The sequence below is a fragment of the Pelophylax lessonae genome (genome assembly GCF_965119305.1).
Source record: "Pelophylax lessonae genome assembly, chromosome: 2".
In the NCBI taxonomy this organism is placed as follows: Eukaryota; Metazoa; Chordata; class Amphibia; order Anura; family Ranidae; genus Pelophylax; species Pelophylax lessonae.
In genome coordinates this window covers 750,783,360-750,801,024 of record NC_138769.1, presented here as the reverse complement: position 1 = coordinate 750,801,024, position 17,665 = coordinate 750,783,360, and the positions used below count along the sequence as shown (strand labels likewise).

Below are 17,665 nucleotides of genomic sequence, written 5' to 3'. Positions count from 1 at the left end.
CATGTCTTCCATAGGCTGAGGCCTAGTCTCAGGCCTATCCAGGGGGCCCCCGCCGGGGTCCTCCCCAGGATCCAGCATCCCTCCTGGGGCAGAGAAACAACTCTAGCCCCTGGCTTCTGGAAGCACACGAGCTAAGGAATCAGCAACCTCACACCTCGCTGTCAGGGAGTGGAATGGCAGTTTCCCACCATCCCTGTGCTGAGTTCCCAGGTCTGTACACCTGCTGTGCCCATTATGAGGGGTTCCCACCATCTCTGTGCTGAGTTCCCGGATCTGTACCCCCGCTGTGCCGATTATGAGGGGTTCCCACCATCCCTGTGCTGAGTTCCCAGGTCTGTACACCCGCTGTGCCCATTATGAGGGGTTCCCACCATCCCTGTGCTGAGTTCCCGGGTCTGTACCCCCGCTGTGCCTATTATGAGGAGTTCCCACCATCCCTGTGCTGAGTTCCCAGGTCTGTACACCCGCTGTGCCCATTATGAGGGGTTCCCACCATCCCTGTGCTGAGTTCCCAGGTCTGTACACCCGCTGTGCCCATTATGAGGGGTTAATTTTGTTTATTGAAAAATCTTACAAACAACAACTTATATACAATAAAACCATAATAAATAAATTAATAAATAACATATTTACAAAATAATTAAATATAACTATACAAAACCAAAAACCAAACAAGAACATAATAAATAAACCAAATTGCGCACAGCATAAACCCTACGAGAGAGCCAGACTAAGGAACATCACCGTCACCATGCATGTAGCCTTTTATCAAAAATATATTTTATCTGAAAATCTAGGGGAGTGAAGCAAGGACAGAAAGAAAAGCCGCACACCCCGAGATCAACAGGCAGCAGCTACAGAGTCCTGATATTCCTCCACGCCTTTATCCAGGCCTCCTGCTGCCACCTGTCTTTCTCAAGACCCCGAATCTTCCCAACCTCACCCAGAATGTTCTGCACCACCACCTCAACAGGGAGTATTTTACACCGTAAGGATACCTGGCACCGTGCACTCCACGTGAAATAACGGACTACTACACTAACTAAAAAAAGTGTTTCCAAATCATAATCCCGGCGAGTCTGGAATGCCCCATACACCCACTCTGCATAACTCATATGGGGGAGGAAGGGTACACTCAGAGCCCTCCCTACCCTCTTGTACACCTCTATATTAAAAGGGCACTGAAGCAAAAAATGATCCATGGACTCCACCGCACCTCCACACTCTACTCTCGGGCAGCCACGATCACTCACAGAGAGAAACTTCAGGTTGCCCTTCACATATAGTTTTCCATGGAAAGCGAGCCAAGCCTGATCCCTAAACTTCATTGGGATTCTCTCCAAATTAATCAAACGCAAACCCTCCCCCAAAACTAGGCTTGGGCAATCCCTTAAGGCCAGTGGTTCGCAAAAAACAGAGCTCATGATCCGCTTCTCAAGAAGTTTCCTTGGAAGAGATCTGATCTCCCCTGCCGTTACTTGCCACTGCCGAAGTATTTTCAAACACGGGGCAACATAAGTCGGGAGCTTATCATGCTTGACCCTCAGGCTTTTCACTGGCCCACCATTTTCCCAGTTTCGCAGAAAGGGCCTAAACCAGGACTGGAAAATACCAACCCACCCAGGCGGTCTCTCTGCCAACATGTTACCAAGGTTGTACTTTACAAACATCAGAGAGAAAAAGACTACAGGGTTGATCATTCCTAGACCACCCTCCCGCCTAGGAAGATAAGTCACACTCCTTTTGACAAGGTTTATTCTGTTTCCCCATAACAGCTGGAAGAAACAACTATAGATCCTGGTATAGAGAGACACTGGCAAAATGCAGACAAAACTGACATACAGAAAAATTGGAATCAGGTAACCTTTGATCAGATCAACCTTTTCCCTTAAGGAAAACCGCCAACTTTTCCAGCTCGCCACCTTGGCATTGGCATTCTCCAGCCTGCTCACCCAATTTGCATGACCATAGTCACCTGGGCCAAATTCAATGCCTAGAACTCTAATTTTTTGTTGGGGCTCCGGGAAGTCATCCGGGAGAACAAAGCTCTCACCTTCCACACCCATCCAGAAAGCTTCACACTTGTCCTGGTTGACCTTTGAACCTGATGCTTCCGCATACTGCCTTGTCACTGAGACCACCTCCTGCGCTTCCCCAGTCCCAGAGACAAAAACAGAAACGTCATCAGCATAAGCCACAACCTTCAAAGGAGGCTCACCAGCGATGCCCAAAGGTACCCCACACAATGGTCCACTCTCTAGCCTTCTAATGAAGGGGTCGATTGCAAACGCATATAGCAGAGGACTCAAAGGACACCCCTGACGCACACCTGAGCCAACCACAAAGGGCTGCCCAACCCAACCATTAACCAGAGGAAAGCTTTCAGCCCCTTTGTACAAAATCTTGAGCCAATCAATGAAACCCCCCTCCAGGCCATACTTGCCAAGAAGGAGCCATAGGTACTCATGATTAACCCTATCAAAGGCCTTAGCCTGATCCAATGTCAGCAGATATTTACCCCAACCAGCAGCCCTACAACGCTCCAAGGCCTCCCGGACAGCTAACACAGCTGAGAAAGTGCTTCTACCCTGGATTGCGCAGTGCTGGTGATGGGATAACAAATCGCCTGCCACTGATGATAATCGCCAGAAAAAAATCTTTGCCAGTATCTTTCTATCGACATTAAGAAGGCTAATGGGGCGCCAATTCTCAATCATCGAAGGATCTTTGCCCTTTGACAGAAGAACCACTGCAGATTGCCTCATGGAAGGAGGGAGAGAACCCTCATGCAAACAGCCATTAAAAACCTCCGCAAGGTGTGAAGCCAGGATCTTCTTAAAACATTTATAAAATTCGGCTGTCAAACCATCTGGCCCTGGCGTTTTCCTGATGGCTAGTTTATCAATAGCCTGGATCACCTCATCTGCAGTGATTTCATCTGTCAAATTCATCAAAGGAACAATATTTTCCAGACCTGGCGTAGAGTCCAAAAAACTCAACATCCCTGTCCGATCAAGGTTCTTTCCTCCCAGGAGATCAGCATAGTATGACCTGACGACCTCCAGGATCCCTGACCTAGACTTCATCAGAGAGCCCGTACTGTCCTTCAGGCCATTGACCGTCTTAACTGCTACGCTCTGTTTACAATTCTGGTAAGGGTCAGGCGAATGGTATTTCCCATAGTCCCTTTCCTGAACCAAAGAGGCGTGCCGGTCATATTGATGGGTCCTCAGGAGGAGCTTCACCTCAGAGATCGCCCCAGAATCTCCTCCATTCGATACAAGGCGGTCAAGTTTCCTCCGCAAACGCTGGTAGGTGATATACTTATCTTGCTGTCTCTTTCTCCCTATGGCCTTGAAAAGCCTAACAGTCCGCTGTTTTATAAGCTCCCACCATTCTGACTTACTGTTGCAAAAGTCTAGGATAGTTACCTGTGCCTGAAAAAATTCCTCAAAGGATTGTCTTACTTCCTCGTCATCCAGGAGGGCCGAATTCAATCTCCAGATACCCCTCCCCCTAGGTGGCACGCCTGAGGCATTCAGAGTCAAATATAGAATACAGTGATCAGAAAACTCCACTGCCCGACAAACAGGTGCCGAAAAAGCAGAGTCCTCCTTTAAAAAAAACCTATCTATCCTACTCTGACTATTACCTCGCTGAAAAGTGAACCCCGTGCTGTCTGGGCAGCGCTTAATGTGCACATCTACCAGACCTGCTTCCCTAACCATTGCATTTAGGAAAAGGCTGTCATAGCCCAGCTTATCTCTGAAACCTCTCCTGTCTTTAGGCCTAGTAATGGTGTTGAAGTCACCTCCAAAGATAACCTGCTGAGCCGTAAAAAGAAAAGGCTTAATCTTTGTAAAGAGGCATTTCCTGTCCCATTTTGTCTGGGGACCATAGATGTTAATCAGGCGCAGGTCCTGCCCCCTCACAGAGACATCCAAAATCATGCATCTCCCAATCTCTACCTCAATTACCCGTCGGCATGTTACCATACCGGAAAAAAGGACCGCAACCCCGCTGTAAGGCTCGGCCGCAAGAGACCAAAAGGAGGGACCACGCTTCCACTCCTTCTTTGCCAGATGTATATCAGCCAGATTACTGAGATGGGTCTCTTGCAAAAACAAAATGTCAGCATCAAACTCGCTGAGCAAAAATAAGGCCATATGACGAGCACTCACTGATTTTAAGCTGGCAACATTAATGGTTGCCACTTTTAACGGAGTGGGAACTGCCATTAGGATAATTGAGGCAGCCGTTTCTTAGCCTGACTACTCTCTCTCCCTGGAGAACCAGTGCGCTTCAATGCACCCTGGGACTCATCATCCATAGAAGACGCTGTACTCAACGAGTCCCATTCATCGTCATCATCTGACAGGACCCCAAACTTATTTTTCAAGGGCAAAACCTTAGGACTTTGGGCAACTGAACACCTTTTTTTTTTTTTCTTTTGCCCTTCTTCCTTTTCTCCTCCAACCATTCCACATCATCCTTGGACAAACTGCAAATTACAGTCTCCCCACTCTTAGCCTCCCCTTCACCCCCACTCTCCCTTACCTTATCTGCCACCAGGCCAGCCTCTTCACCATTTTCCCCACTCCTCTGCATCCCCTGGTCCCCAATAGAAGCCCTGAAATGTCGAGGGGGTGGGACTGGCACTGCACTTGATGCCCCTGCATCAGCACCTCTTGCGGCCTCTGCAATTTTGGAGGACATAGACACAGAAGGATTGGACACATTCTCGGTAACTGATACATGCAAACGCACAGACTGGGGCGCCACAGATTTGGAAGACACTGACACACTGGGAATTGGCACAGACTGGGAAATCACAGACTGGGAAGACACAGGCACACTAGGCAAACGCACAGACTGGGAAGACACAGGCACACTGGGCAAACGCACAGACTGGGAAGACACAGGCACACTGGGCAAACGCACAGACTGGGAAGACACAGGCACACTGGGCAAACGCACAGACTGGGAAGACACAGGCACACTGGGCAAACGCACAGACTGGGAAGACACAGGCACACTAGGCAAACGCACAGACTGGGAAGACACAGGCACACTGGGCATTGGCACAGACTCAGAGGGAATCGCAGGCACCCTAGCTGCTGAGCTCTGAGCATCCTCCATGTCCAGGCGGAAGAACTCTCTCATGAGCTCAGGCTGGTTATGCATTGCCTCGGGACACTGGCTATAAGGATGCCCAACCGAATTGCACAAGTTGCACCTTATAATGTTGCAATCCTTTGCCAAATGCCCTAAATCCTGACACAGAGAGCATTTCATCACTGGACAGGAGGATGCAAAGTGCCCTTTATCCCCACATTTATTACACAGTTTTGGCTGGCCTGGATAGAAGATGGTCAGTCTGTCCCTCCCCAGGAAAGCTGAGGATGGCAGATGCTGGATGACATTATCAATAACCCTCAGTTTTAGCTGCACAGACCATCCCCCCGTCCATATTCCTCGGTCATCCATAATTTTGTGTAAGGGGCTCAGGATGTCTCCATATCTCCTCAGCCATACAGATAAATCCCCTTGTGGTATGGACTCATTGCGCACAAGAATCGTCACCATTTTAATAAGTGGCTGACGTGACACAACTTTGGGGATGAGCCCTCTCCAGTCCGGCAGGCTCCTACACACATGCTCATATTTCTCCCAAAATATGTCCAAAGACTCCGGACGGATAAAGGACAAATCATACTCATAGGAGCCGGTCGGACTGATCAGGGCGAAGATATCTTCGGGTCTAAACCCCATCTGCAGAATCTTATCAACCACAGCTCTCCTATATGGGGGAATACCTTCGCCTTCCCATCTGAGCTGAACCACATTCCTCCTTTTAAATAGTGAGGAAGATAAACCATTTCCATGCTCCCCCCTACCAGATCCTGTAGCAGCACCAGCATAGGTTTTCCTCCCAGACATACCAGTAATTACAGCATTGTCCTTAGACACAGCCACACCTGCTGACAAGGAGCCTGAAACATCCCTTGCAGTCTTTGGAGCAGCAGAGACAAGACCCACCCCCTCCCCCTTCTCTAAGCACTCAGCTGCTTTCCTGGGTTCAATCACAGTTTTTTTTACTGCAGAATCCCCAACAGTTGTAGCACTACTGCTCCCAGCATCTCCTGCACCATTTTCAGGAACAACAGCTTTATTTGGGTCAGGAAAAGCCTTTGCAATGTCCATGGTGCTCCTCTCTGCAGACACTTCAACCAAAAGCTCAAAGTTATTTTCAGTTTTCCCACCAATCGCATTTAAAGTTTTTTTAGCAGGTGCATCAGGTTGCACTGCATGCTGCACATTGTCTATGGGTGTGGGCTGACAGCCCATAGCACTACAACCCTCAGCAAGCACATTGTCATTAAAGTTCACATCACCACCTTGCACACACACTGTACCTGCTTTCTGTGTTACCTCTGCAGTGTCATGGTTGATGGCGGGATCAAACTTCCTCCTGGTTGTTGCAGGCTTCATGGTGAATTTTCCTCTCTCCACAGGTCTCTCTTTCATAGGACGAGGAACGGTATCCATCTCCTCATCTGAGGAATCCGCAGAAAAATGTAACTTTCTTCCATCCAGAGGGGTTTCCAGCTCAGCGATGAACTCCAACATGCCAGTACCCCCCTCAACCTCCTGCTCAGATGTTCCACATTGCTGCTGCAGAGGGAGGGAGACAGAGGCCTCCGCCATTGGGGGCTCAGCAGATGTCTGAGGTGTTGAAGAGCTGGGCTCATCCTCCGGGCCCACTTTCTCACTCTCTGCTGACTCTGTCGGTACCTGCATCTCTTCACTGGCTGGGTCACTCTCCATGCTGGAAACGGCTCCTCTCCTCATACGGCTGAAACGTTCCTCATTACTGTATTTCTCCTTAAAAGCTCCGCTACTTTCCTTCAGAGAGCTCACCAACTCTTTCTGCTTCCTCAAAGCTTGCTCCAAGTCCTTCAATTCAGGCCTCAGAGCCGGTCTCTTCTTACTGTACAGTTTGGCACAATACAACTTTTTCTTTTTAAATTCAGTTTTTAAAGCTGCCAATTTCTCCTCCTCTTTCTCAATCCTTGTCAGCTTGTCCACAATCCTCCGTCTAAAGGTAGATAGGGATTCACCCCTCCTTGGGCCGAGCTCCATGTCTTCCATAGGCTGAGGCCTAGTCTCAGGCCTATCCAGGGGGCCCCCGCCGAGGTCCTCCCCAGGATCCAGCATCCCTCCTGGGGCAGAGAAACAACTCTAGCCCCTGGCTTCTGGAAGCACACGAGCTAAGGAACCAGCAACCTCACACCTCGCTGTCAGGGAGTGGAATGGCAGTTTCCCACCATCCCTGTGCTGAGTTCCCGGATCTGTACCCCCGCTGTGCCGATTATGAGGGGTTCCCACCATCCCTGTGCTGAGTTTCCGGGTCTGTACCCCCGCTGTGCCCATTATGAGGAGTTCCCACCATCCCTGTGCTGAGTTCCTGGGTCTGTACACCCGCTGTGCCCATTATGAGGGGTTCCACCATCCCTGTGCTGAGTTCCCGGGTCTGTACCCCCGCTGTGCCTATTATGAGGAGTTCCCACCATCCCTGTGCTGAGTTCCTGGGTCTGTACACCCGCTGTGCCCATTATGAGGGGTTCCACCATCCCTGTGCTGAGTTCCCGGGTCTGTACACCCACTGTGCCCATTATGAGGGGTTCCACCATCCCTGTGCTGAGTTCCTGGGTCCGTACCCCCGCTGTGCCCATTATGAGGGGTTCCCACCATCCCTCTGCTGAGTTCCCAGGTCTGTACACCTGCTGTGCCCATTATGAGGGGTTCCCACCATCTCTGTGCTGAGTTCCCGGATCTGTACCCCCGCTGTGCCGATTATGAGGGGTTCCCACCATCCCTGTGCTGAGTTCCCAGGTCTGTACACCCGCTGTGCCCATTATGAGGGGTTCCCACCATCCCTGTGCTGAGTTCCCGGGTCTGTACCCCCGCTGTGCCTATTATGAGGAGTTCCCACCATCCCTGTGCTGAGTTCCCAGGTCTGTACACCCGCTGTGCCCATTATGAGGGGTTCCCACCATCCCTGTGCTGAGTTCCCAGGTCTGTACACCCGCTGTGCCCATTATGAGGGGTTCCCACCATCCCTGTGCTGAGTTCCTGGGTCTGTACCCCCGCTGTGCCCATTATGAGGGGTTCCCACCATCCCTGTGCTGAGTTCCCGGGTCTGTGCACCCGGTGTGCCCATTATGAGGGGTTCCACCATCCCTGTGCTGAGTTCCCGGGTCTGTACACCCGCTGTGCACATTATGGGGGGTTCCCTCCATCCCTGTACTGAGTTCCCGGGTCTGTACACCCGCTGTGCCCATTATGAGGGGTTCCCACCATCCCTGTGCTGAGTTCCCCGGTCTGTACACCCGCTGTGCACATTATGGGGGGTTCCCTCCATCCCTGTACTGAGTTCCCGGGTCTGTACACCCACTGTGCCCATTATGAGGGGTTCCCACCATCCCTGTGCTGAGTTCCTGGCTCTGTACACCCGCTGTGCCCATTATGAGGGGTTCCCACCATCCCTGTGCTGAGTCCCTGGCTCTGTACACCCGCTGTGCCCATTATGAGGAGTTCCCCCATCCCTGTGCTGAGTTCCTGGGTCCTGGGTGTAAATATCTGGTTGTTAAGGAGCGGGCAGCTGCCGTGTCCTTAGCAACTGATGCATCATCAGCTGTCAGCGGGGTTCACTGCTGACAGCTAAATGTAAACAAAAGAATTGTCGGCAATGAAAAATGAAGAAAAAAAAAAGGTGTGCCCCCCCCACCCCCCAAGATCCATACCAGATTCTTACCCAAGAATGCCATACTACAGGCCACATGCCCTCAACATGGGGGGTGTTTTGGGGGCAGGGGGGCTCCTCTTTCCCCCCAAAGCACCGTGTCCCCATTTTGATAAGGACAAGGGCCTCTTCCCCACAACCCTGGCCGGTGGTTGTGGGGGTCTGGGAGTGGGGGGCTTATCAGATTCTGAAAACCCCCTTTAACAAGGGTTCCCTCAGATCCTGCCCCCCCCCTCCATGTAAATGAGTATGGGGTACATTTCACCCCCACCCATTCACCAACAAAAAAATAAAAGTGTAGTGTAAACAAACACAGGAGACTTTTTTTTTTTTTAGTTTTTCACAATTTTTTTCATAAAAAAGCAAAAATATTTTTAAAAAATTGTCCCCCGGTGTAGATCCATCGCAGTCACGATACCCGCCGCCACCGCCTTCCCCCGCTAAACAAAAAAGGGGGCGGGGCCACCCAGTGACATAACCAGTTGCCCTTGTCTCTTATCACATCATCGAACGAGGCATGCTGAGCCAATGACATCACAAGTGGGAGGGGTCCCCTTTTTTAAATAAAGGGGGCCCCTTTATTTATTTAGCGGCAGGAGGTGGCGGTGTTGTCATTCGGCGGGAGCCTTCGTCTGAAGTTCACTTTTTTTTTTTTTTTCAAAAATTGCTATGTACCCCTACTCACTCACCATGGGGGGGGGGGGGTCTGGGGAATCTTCTAGATTCCGATAAGCCCCCTGCCCACCGATCCCCGCAACCACTGCCCGGGGTTTTGGGAAAGGGGCCCTTGTTCTTATCAACATGGGGACAAGTTACTTGTGCCCCAATGCACTCCTCCATGTTGAAGACATGTGTGCCCTGGTATGGTTCAGGAGGTGGGGGTGCTCCCCCCCCCCTTTCCTGACCTGCCGGGCTGCGTGCTCAGATAAGGGTCCGGTATGGATTGGGGGGGGGGCCCACGCCGTTATTTCAGAAATGTTTAAAAATTGATTAAACAACAATTGTTGAATATAAGAGCTCTGCGTGCCAATCTTATCCATGCATGTAGGGACTGAAAAATCCATTCATCTACTCACTCACCCATCCATCCATCCATCCATCCATCCTTCCTTTCACTCCCCTACCCTCCCACCTATCCATCCATCCATTAACCCACCCATTCAACTGTCCACTGACCATTCCAAACATCCGACCAACCATCCACTCACCCATCCATCCATCCTTCCATTCATCCATCCCTCTTTTTGTCCATCCATCCATCCATCCCTCCATCCATCCATCCATCCATTTACCCATCCTCCCACCAATCCACCTGCCCGTCTATCCATTTGTTTGTCTGTCCATCCATCCAGCCCACCTCTCTATCATTCTGTCCATTTGTTTGTCTGCCTGTCTGCCCATCCACCTTTCCATTCATCCATCCATCCATCCATCCACCCAAGCACCCATCCATCTTTCTGTCCATCCATTCAATCATCCATCCGTCTGCCTGTCCACCCAGCCATCTGTCCATCCATCTGTCCACTTGTCTGCCAATCCACCCACATATACATCCATCCACCCACTCACCCACCCATCCATCCATCCATCCAGCTATCCCTCTTTCTGTCTATCCATCCATCTATCCATCAATCCATCCATCCATCCATCAGGTGGTCCATCAGTCTGACCGTCTATCCATTTGTTTGTCCTTCTGCTCATCAATCCAACAGTCCGTCCATCCATCTTTCCATCCACCCAACTGTCCATCCATCTGTCCATCCATCCATTGATCCATCCACCCAACTACCCCTCTGTCTGTCCATCCATCCATTTATCCATCCACCCAACTGTCTGTCCATCCATCCAACAATTCATCCAGGCCATCCATAAGTTTTTCCATCCATTGATCCATTTATCCATCCATCCACCCAATCGCTCATCTGTCTGTCCACCCATCCATCCGGCCATCCATACTTCTGCCTGTCAATCCATCTACCCCACTCCTCTATCATTCTGTCCATTTGTTTGTCCACCTGTCTGCCCATCCACTTTTCCATTCATTCATCCATCCATCCATCCACCCATTTTTCTGTTTATCTATCCATCCATCTGCTTGCCCACCCATACATCTGTCTCTCTGTCTGTTCATCTGTCCACCTTTCTGCCTGTCTCACCCATCCACCCAACGATCCACATCCATCCATCCATCCATCCACCCTCTCACTTACTCTGCACCCATCAAACCATCCATCTCTCTATCAACTCACTCGTCCATCCATTTATCTGTCCATCCACCCACCCAACCATTCACTCACCCATCCATCCATCCACCCAATGATCCACTCACCCATCCATCCATCCACCCAATGATCCACTCACCCATCCATCCTTCTGTCTACCATATCCATCCACTCACCCATCCAACCAATGATCCACTCACCCATCCATCCATCTCTCTATCCACTCACTCACTTGTCCATCCATTTATCTGTCCATCCACCCACCCAACCATCCACTCACCCATCCATCCACCCAATGATCCACTCACCCATCCACCCACCCAATGATCCACTCACCCATCCACCCACCCAATGATCCACTCACCCATCCATCCACCCAATGATCCACTCACCCATCCATCCACCCAATGATCCACTCACCCATCCACCCACCCAATGATCCACTCACCCATCCACCCATCTGTCTACAGTATCCATCCACTCAACTGTCCATATATTTATCTGTTCATTCACCCACCCATCCATCCATCTCTCTATCCACTCACTCACTTGTCCATCCATTTATCTGTCCATCCACCCACCCAACCATCCACTCACCCATCCATCCATCCATCCATCCAATGATCCACTCATCCATCAATCTGTCTACAGTATCCATCCACTCAACTGTCCATCCATTTATCTGTTCATTCACCCACCCATCCAACCATTCACTCACTCACATATCCACCCAATGATCCACTCACCCATCAATCCATCCATCCATCCATCCACCCTCTCACTTACTCTCCACCCATCAAACCATCCATCTCTCTATCCACTCACTCACTTGTCCATCCATTTATCTGTCCATCCACCCACCCACCCATCCACTCACCCATCCACCAACTCAATGATCCACTCACCCATCCACCCACCCAATGATCCACTCACCCATCCACCCACCCAATGATCCACTCACCCATCCACCCACCCAATGATCCACTCACCCATCCACCCACCCAATGATCCACTCACCCATCCACCCACCCAATGATCCACTCACCCATCCATCCACCCAATGATCCACTCACCCATCCATCTATCTGTCTACCGTATCCATCCACTCAACTGTCCATCCATTTATCTGTCCATCCACCCAATGATCCACCCACCCAACCATCCACTCACTAACGTATCCACCCACTGATCAACTCATCCATCCATCCACTTACTCTCCACCCATCAAACCATCCATTGGTCTGCCCATCAATTCACTCACTCAACTGTCCACCCATTATCTGTCCATTCACTCACCCATCCAACCAGCCAACCATTCACTCACCCATCCAACCAGCCAACCAACCATTCACTCACCCATCCAACCAGCCAACCATTCACTCACCCACCCATCCAATGATCCACTCACTCATCCATCCATCTATCTGTTCAACCACCAAGCCACGCACCCAACCATCCACTCCCTCACCCACCCAACCATCCACTCCCTTACTCATCCATCCATCCTTCAGTCCATCCATCCACTATCAGAAAAAAGGTTATACACGAACCTGAAGAGACCTAAGCAGGCTGCCAATGCTGTCCCCTTCTGCTAGCAACGCGGCTCACATTGCTATTGTGTCAATGATCTGAGTTTAATCATTCCCTAACTATTGACTTGAAAAAAATGATAAGGTGTCTGAACTTCACTGGCTACATGCTTGTCATAAAGAAGTCGAGTGAAAATCATTGAGCCAGAAACAACCAGGTAACTGGCATTTTCAGATGAAAGTCAATGTCTACAATTCTTATCAGTATGAGAGAAGGAGTTCTCAATTCACTTCACTATATACAATATACGGTATATATGCTGTATATGCAGTATCTGACAAAAGTAAGTACACCCCTCCCATGTGACAACACTGAAGAAATGAGACTTTGCTACAAAGTAAAGTAGTGAGTGTACAGCTTGTATAACAGTGTAAATTTACTGTCCCCTCAAAATAACTCAACACACAGCCATTAATGTCTAAACCGCTGGCAACAAAAGTCAGTACACCCCTAAGTGACAATCTCCAAATTGGGCCCAAAGTGTCAATACTTTATGTGGCCACCATTATTTTCCAGCACTGCCTTAACCCTCTTGGGCATGGAGTTCACCAGAGCTTCACAGGTTGTCACTGGAGTCCTCTTCCCCTCCCCCATGATGACATCACAGAGCTGGTGGATGTTAGAGACCTTCCCCTCCTCCACCTTCTGTTTGAGGATCCCCACAGATGCTCAATAGGGTTTAGGTCTGGAGACGCTTGGCCAGTCCATCACCTTTACCCTCAGCTTCTTTAGCAAGGCAGTGGCCATCTTGGAGGTGTTTGGGGTCGTTATGTTGGAATATTGCCCTGCCCCCCAGTCTCTGAAGGGAGGGGATCATGCTCTGCTTCAGTATGTCACAGTACATGTTGGCATTCATGGTTCCCTCAATGATCTGTAGCTCCCCAGTGCCGGCAGCACTCATGCAGCCCCAGACCATGGCACTCCCACCACCATGCCTGACTGTAGGGAACACACACTTGTCTTTGTACTCCTCACCTGGTTGCCCCCACACACGCCTGACACCATCTGACACCAAATAAGTTTATCGTGGTCTCATCAGACCACAGGAGATGGTTCCAGTAATCCATGTCCTTAGTCTGCTTGTCTTCAGCAAACTGTTTGCCGCCTTTCTTGTCCATCATCTTTAGAAGAGGCTTCCTTCTGGGATGACAGCCATGCAGACCAATTTGATGCAGTGTGCGGCGTATGGTCTGAGCACTGACAGGCTGACCCCTCCCCCACCCCTTCAACCTCTGCAGCAATGCTGGCAGCACTCATACGTCTATTTCCCAAAGACAACCTCTGGATATGACGCTGAGCACGGCACTCAGCTTCTTTGGTCGAGTGGAACCTGTCCTGTTATACCGCTGTATGGTCTTGGCCACCGTGCTGCAACTCAGTTTCAGGGTCTTGGCAATCTTCTTATAGCCTAGGCCATCTTTATGTAGAGCAACAATTCTTTTTTTTTTTCAGATCCTCAATGAGTTCTTTGCCATGAGGTGCCATGTTGAACTTCCAGTGACCAGTATGAGAGAGTGAGAGCGATAACACCAAATTTAACACACCTGCCCCCCATTCACACCTGAGACCTTGTAACACTAATGAGTCACATGACACCGGGGAGGGAAAATAGCTAATTGGGCCCAATTTGGAGATTGTCACTTAGGGGTGTACTGACTTTTGTTGTCAGCGATTTAGACATTAATGGCTGTGTGTTGAGTTATTTGAGGGGACAGTAAATTTACACTGTTATACAAGCTGTACACTCACTACTTTACATTGTAGCAAAGTCTCATTTCTTCAGTGTTGTCACATGAAAAGATAGAATAAAATGTTTACAAAAAATGTGAGGGGTGTACTTACTTTTGTGAGATACTGTGTATATTATATATATATATATATATATATATACAGAGCTTTTTTTCAGTGTGAACGCGGGGGCACCTCCAGCACTGAATGTATGTGATGGGAAGGCGTTCATGGTCTATTGATGCTAGCTGCTGGGGGATCTATTGTTGTTGCATGAGGGGATATATTTTTACAGGGTGGGGGCATTTTTTGTTGCTAAGGAGGTCAATTGTTGCTAGTAGGGGATCTACTGTTGCTGGGGGTGGGGCTTATGTTGCTGGGGGTCAGTTGTTGCTAGGAGGGATCTAGTGATGCTGGCTGCAGGCAAATCTGTTGCTGCTGGGGGGGTCTATTTTTGCTGGAGGGAGGGGTAATTTGTTGGGGGTGGTCCATTGTTGCTGGGGGGATCTATTGTTGCTGGCTGCAGAGGATTTATTTTACTGCTTTTCTTGTTATCATTAAACAAATTCCATACAAATTACTTACTTAGTATCACAAATGTTACTTGGTTCTGTATTCTCTAAAAGGGCCGGCACTGGGAGGAGGGTAGGGGGTGGAACCAAGGAATGGTGCAGGGGGTGGGTAGGGGGCAAGGGGTGATTCGGAAAGGGGGAGTTCCTGCACCTATTGACTGATTAAAAGGGCTTTTTTGCAGCGGGAACGGAGGGGAACGCAGTTCCGGCACCTCCAGCACTGAATGTATGTAATTGCAAGGAATGCAACATTGTCTATTGATGCTGGCTGCTGAGGGATCTATTCCTGCAGGAGGGTTTATTGCTGCTGGGGAGGTCTGTTGTGGCTGCTGGGGGATATATTGTCTCTGGAAGAGCTCTCATTTTGCAAAGGGGGGGGTCTATTGCTAATGGGGGGGTTCTTATGTTGCTGAGGGGTCAGTTATTGATGGGAGGGATCAACTCTTTATGGAGCAGTCTATTGTAGCTGGCTGCTGGAGGGTCTATTGATGCTGTCTGCTGGGAGATCTTCACTGTAAGAGCAGTAAGGATGTGGAATTCTCTTCCACAAGCAGTGGTATCAGCAGGGAGCATCGATAGTTTCAAAAAACTATTAGATGGGCACCTTAAAGACCACAACATACAGGGGTATACAATGTACAACATACAGGGGTATACAATGTATAACATACAGGGGTATACAATGTACAACATACAGGGGTATACAATGTACAACATACAAGGGTATACAATGTACAACATACAGGGTTATACAATGTACAACATACAGGGGTATACAATGTATAACATACAGGGGTATACAATGTACAACATACAGAAGTATACAATGTACAACACACAGGGGGTATACAATTTATAACATACAGGGGGTATACAATGTACAACATACAGGGGTATACAATGTACAATATACAGGGGGTATACAATGTACAACATACAGGGGTATACAATGTACAACATACAGGGTTATACAATGTACAACATACAGGGGTATACAATGTACAACATACAGGGGTATACAATGTACAACATACAGGGGTATACAATGTACAACATACAGGGTTATACAATGTACAACATACAGGGGTATACAATGTACAACATACAGGGGTATACAATGTACAACATAAAGGGGTATACAATGTACAACATAGAGGGGTATACAATGTACAACATACAGGGGGTATACAATGTACAACATACAGGGGTATACAATGTACAACATACAGGGTTATACAATGTACAACATACAGGGGTATACAATGTACAACATACAGGGGTATACAATGTACAACATACAGGGGTATACAATGTACAACATACAGGGGTATGCAATGTACAACATACAGGGGGTATACAATGTACAACATACAGGGGGTATACAATGTACAACATACAGGGGGTATACAATGTACAACATACAGGGGTATACAATGTACAACATACAGGGGTATACAATGTACAACATACAGGGGTATACAATGTACAACATACAGGGGTATACAATGTACAACATACAGGGGGTATACAATGTACAACATACAGGGGTATACAATGTACAACATACAGGGGGTATACAATGTACAACATACAGGGGTATACAATGTACAACATACAGGGGTATGCAATGTACAACATACAGGGGTATGCAATGTACAACATACAGGGGGATACAATGTACAACATACAGGGGTATACAGTGTACAACATACAGGGGTATACAATGTACAACATACAGGGGGTATACAATGTACAACATACAGGGGTATACAATGTACAACATACAGGGGGTATACAATGTACAACATACAGGGGTATACAATGTACAACATACAGGGGGTATACAATGTACAACATACAGGGGTATACAATGTACAACATACAGGGGGTATACAATGTACAACATACAGGGGGTATACAATGTACGGTTAACAGCAAACACACACACACATCATAGGTTGAACTAGATGGACGGATGTCTTTTTTCAACCTCACTAACTATGTAACTATGAGATCTGTTGTTGCTGCTGGGGGGGGGGTCTATTATTGTTGGCTGCAGGGGATCTATTTTACTGCTTTTTTATTATCAATAAAATAATCCATATAAATTGCTCAGTACCACAAATGTTACTTGGTTCTGTATTTTCTAAAAAGGATGATCCTGGGAGGTGGGCAGTGGGCGGAACCAAGGAACGGTTCACGGAGGTAGGTAGGGGCGGAGACAAGGTAAAAGTCCAAAAAAGGGAGTTCCTGCACCTATTTTCGGAGAAAAAAAGCCCTTTTCATAGACATTTTTATAAACACACGGACCATCCACCGACCATCCACACACCATACACATGAAGTTGTCTACCTTGTTCTACAGCCGGATCTTTCCCTTCTAAGTCCAGGACAGAAGGTTTCCCATCCTCCAGAGTACAGCCGGGTCTGAGGACTCATAGAAGAGGTTCTGTCCAGGAATATCCTCCAGTATGGGGCTCACAGAGCGATGGTCACCCTATGGACAGGACAAGCACTGGGACCGTCTGATGATGAGGAACATCTGGAGATCCTGGAGGAAGTCCTGGATGTGACAGTCAGAGGGGACAAATAGGAAAAGAGGAAGTCCCTGTTACTGGCAAGAATATAAACATCACAGGACAATAATTTCCTATCAGAGGAGCTGACACTCGGCCAAGTCCAGAACGCACAATGGAAGATATATGAGATATCGCTGCGCCGTTCTCTTCCTGTACTTCTCTCTGGAC

At 48.6% G+C, this 17,665-nt stretch overlaps 1 protein-coding gene across 1 annotated transcript in view; it reads right to left on the bottom strand.

Moving 5' to 3' along the window:
* LOC309547890 (olfactory receptor 51E1-like) overlaps positions 1-17,433 on the bottom strand; it is a gene marked incomplete at its 3' end in the record, with an annotated part of 32,681 nt that extends 15,248 nt beyond the window's left edge. Inside the window, exon 1 of the mRNA XM_082247892.1 lies at positions 17,272-17,433. The remainder of the gene's footprint in view (positions 1-17,271) is intronic.
* Positions 17,434-17,665: the final 232 nt, after the last annotated feature.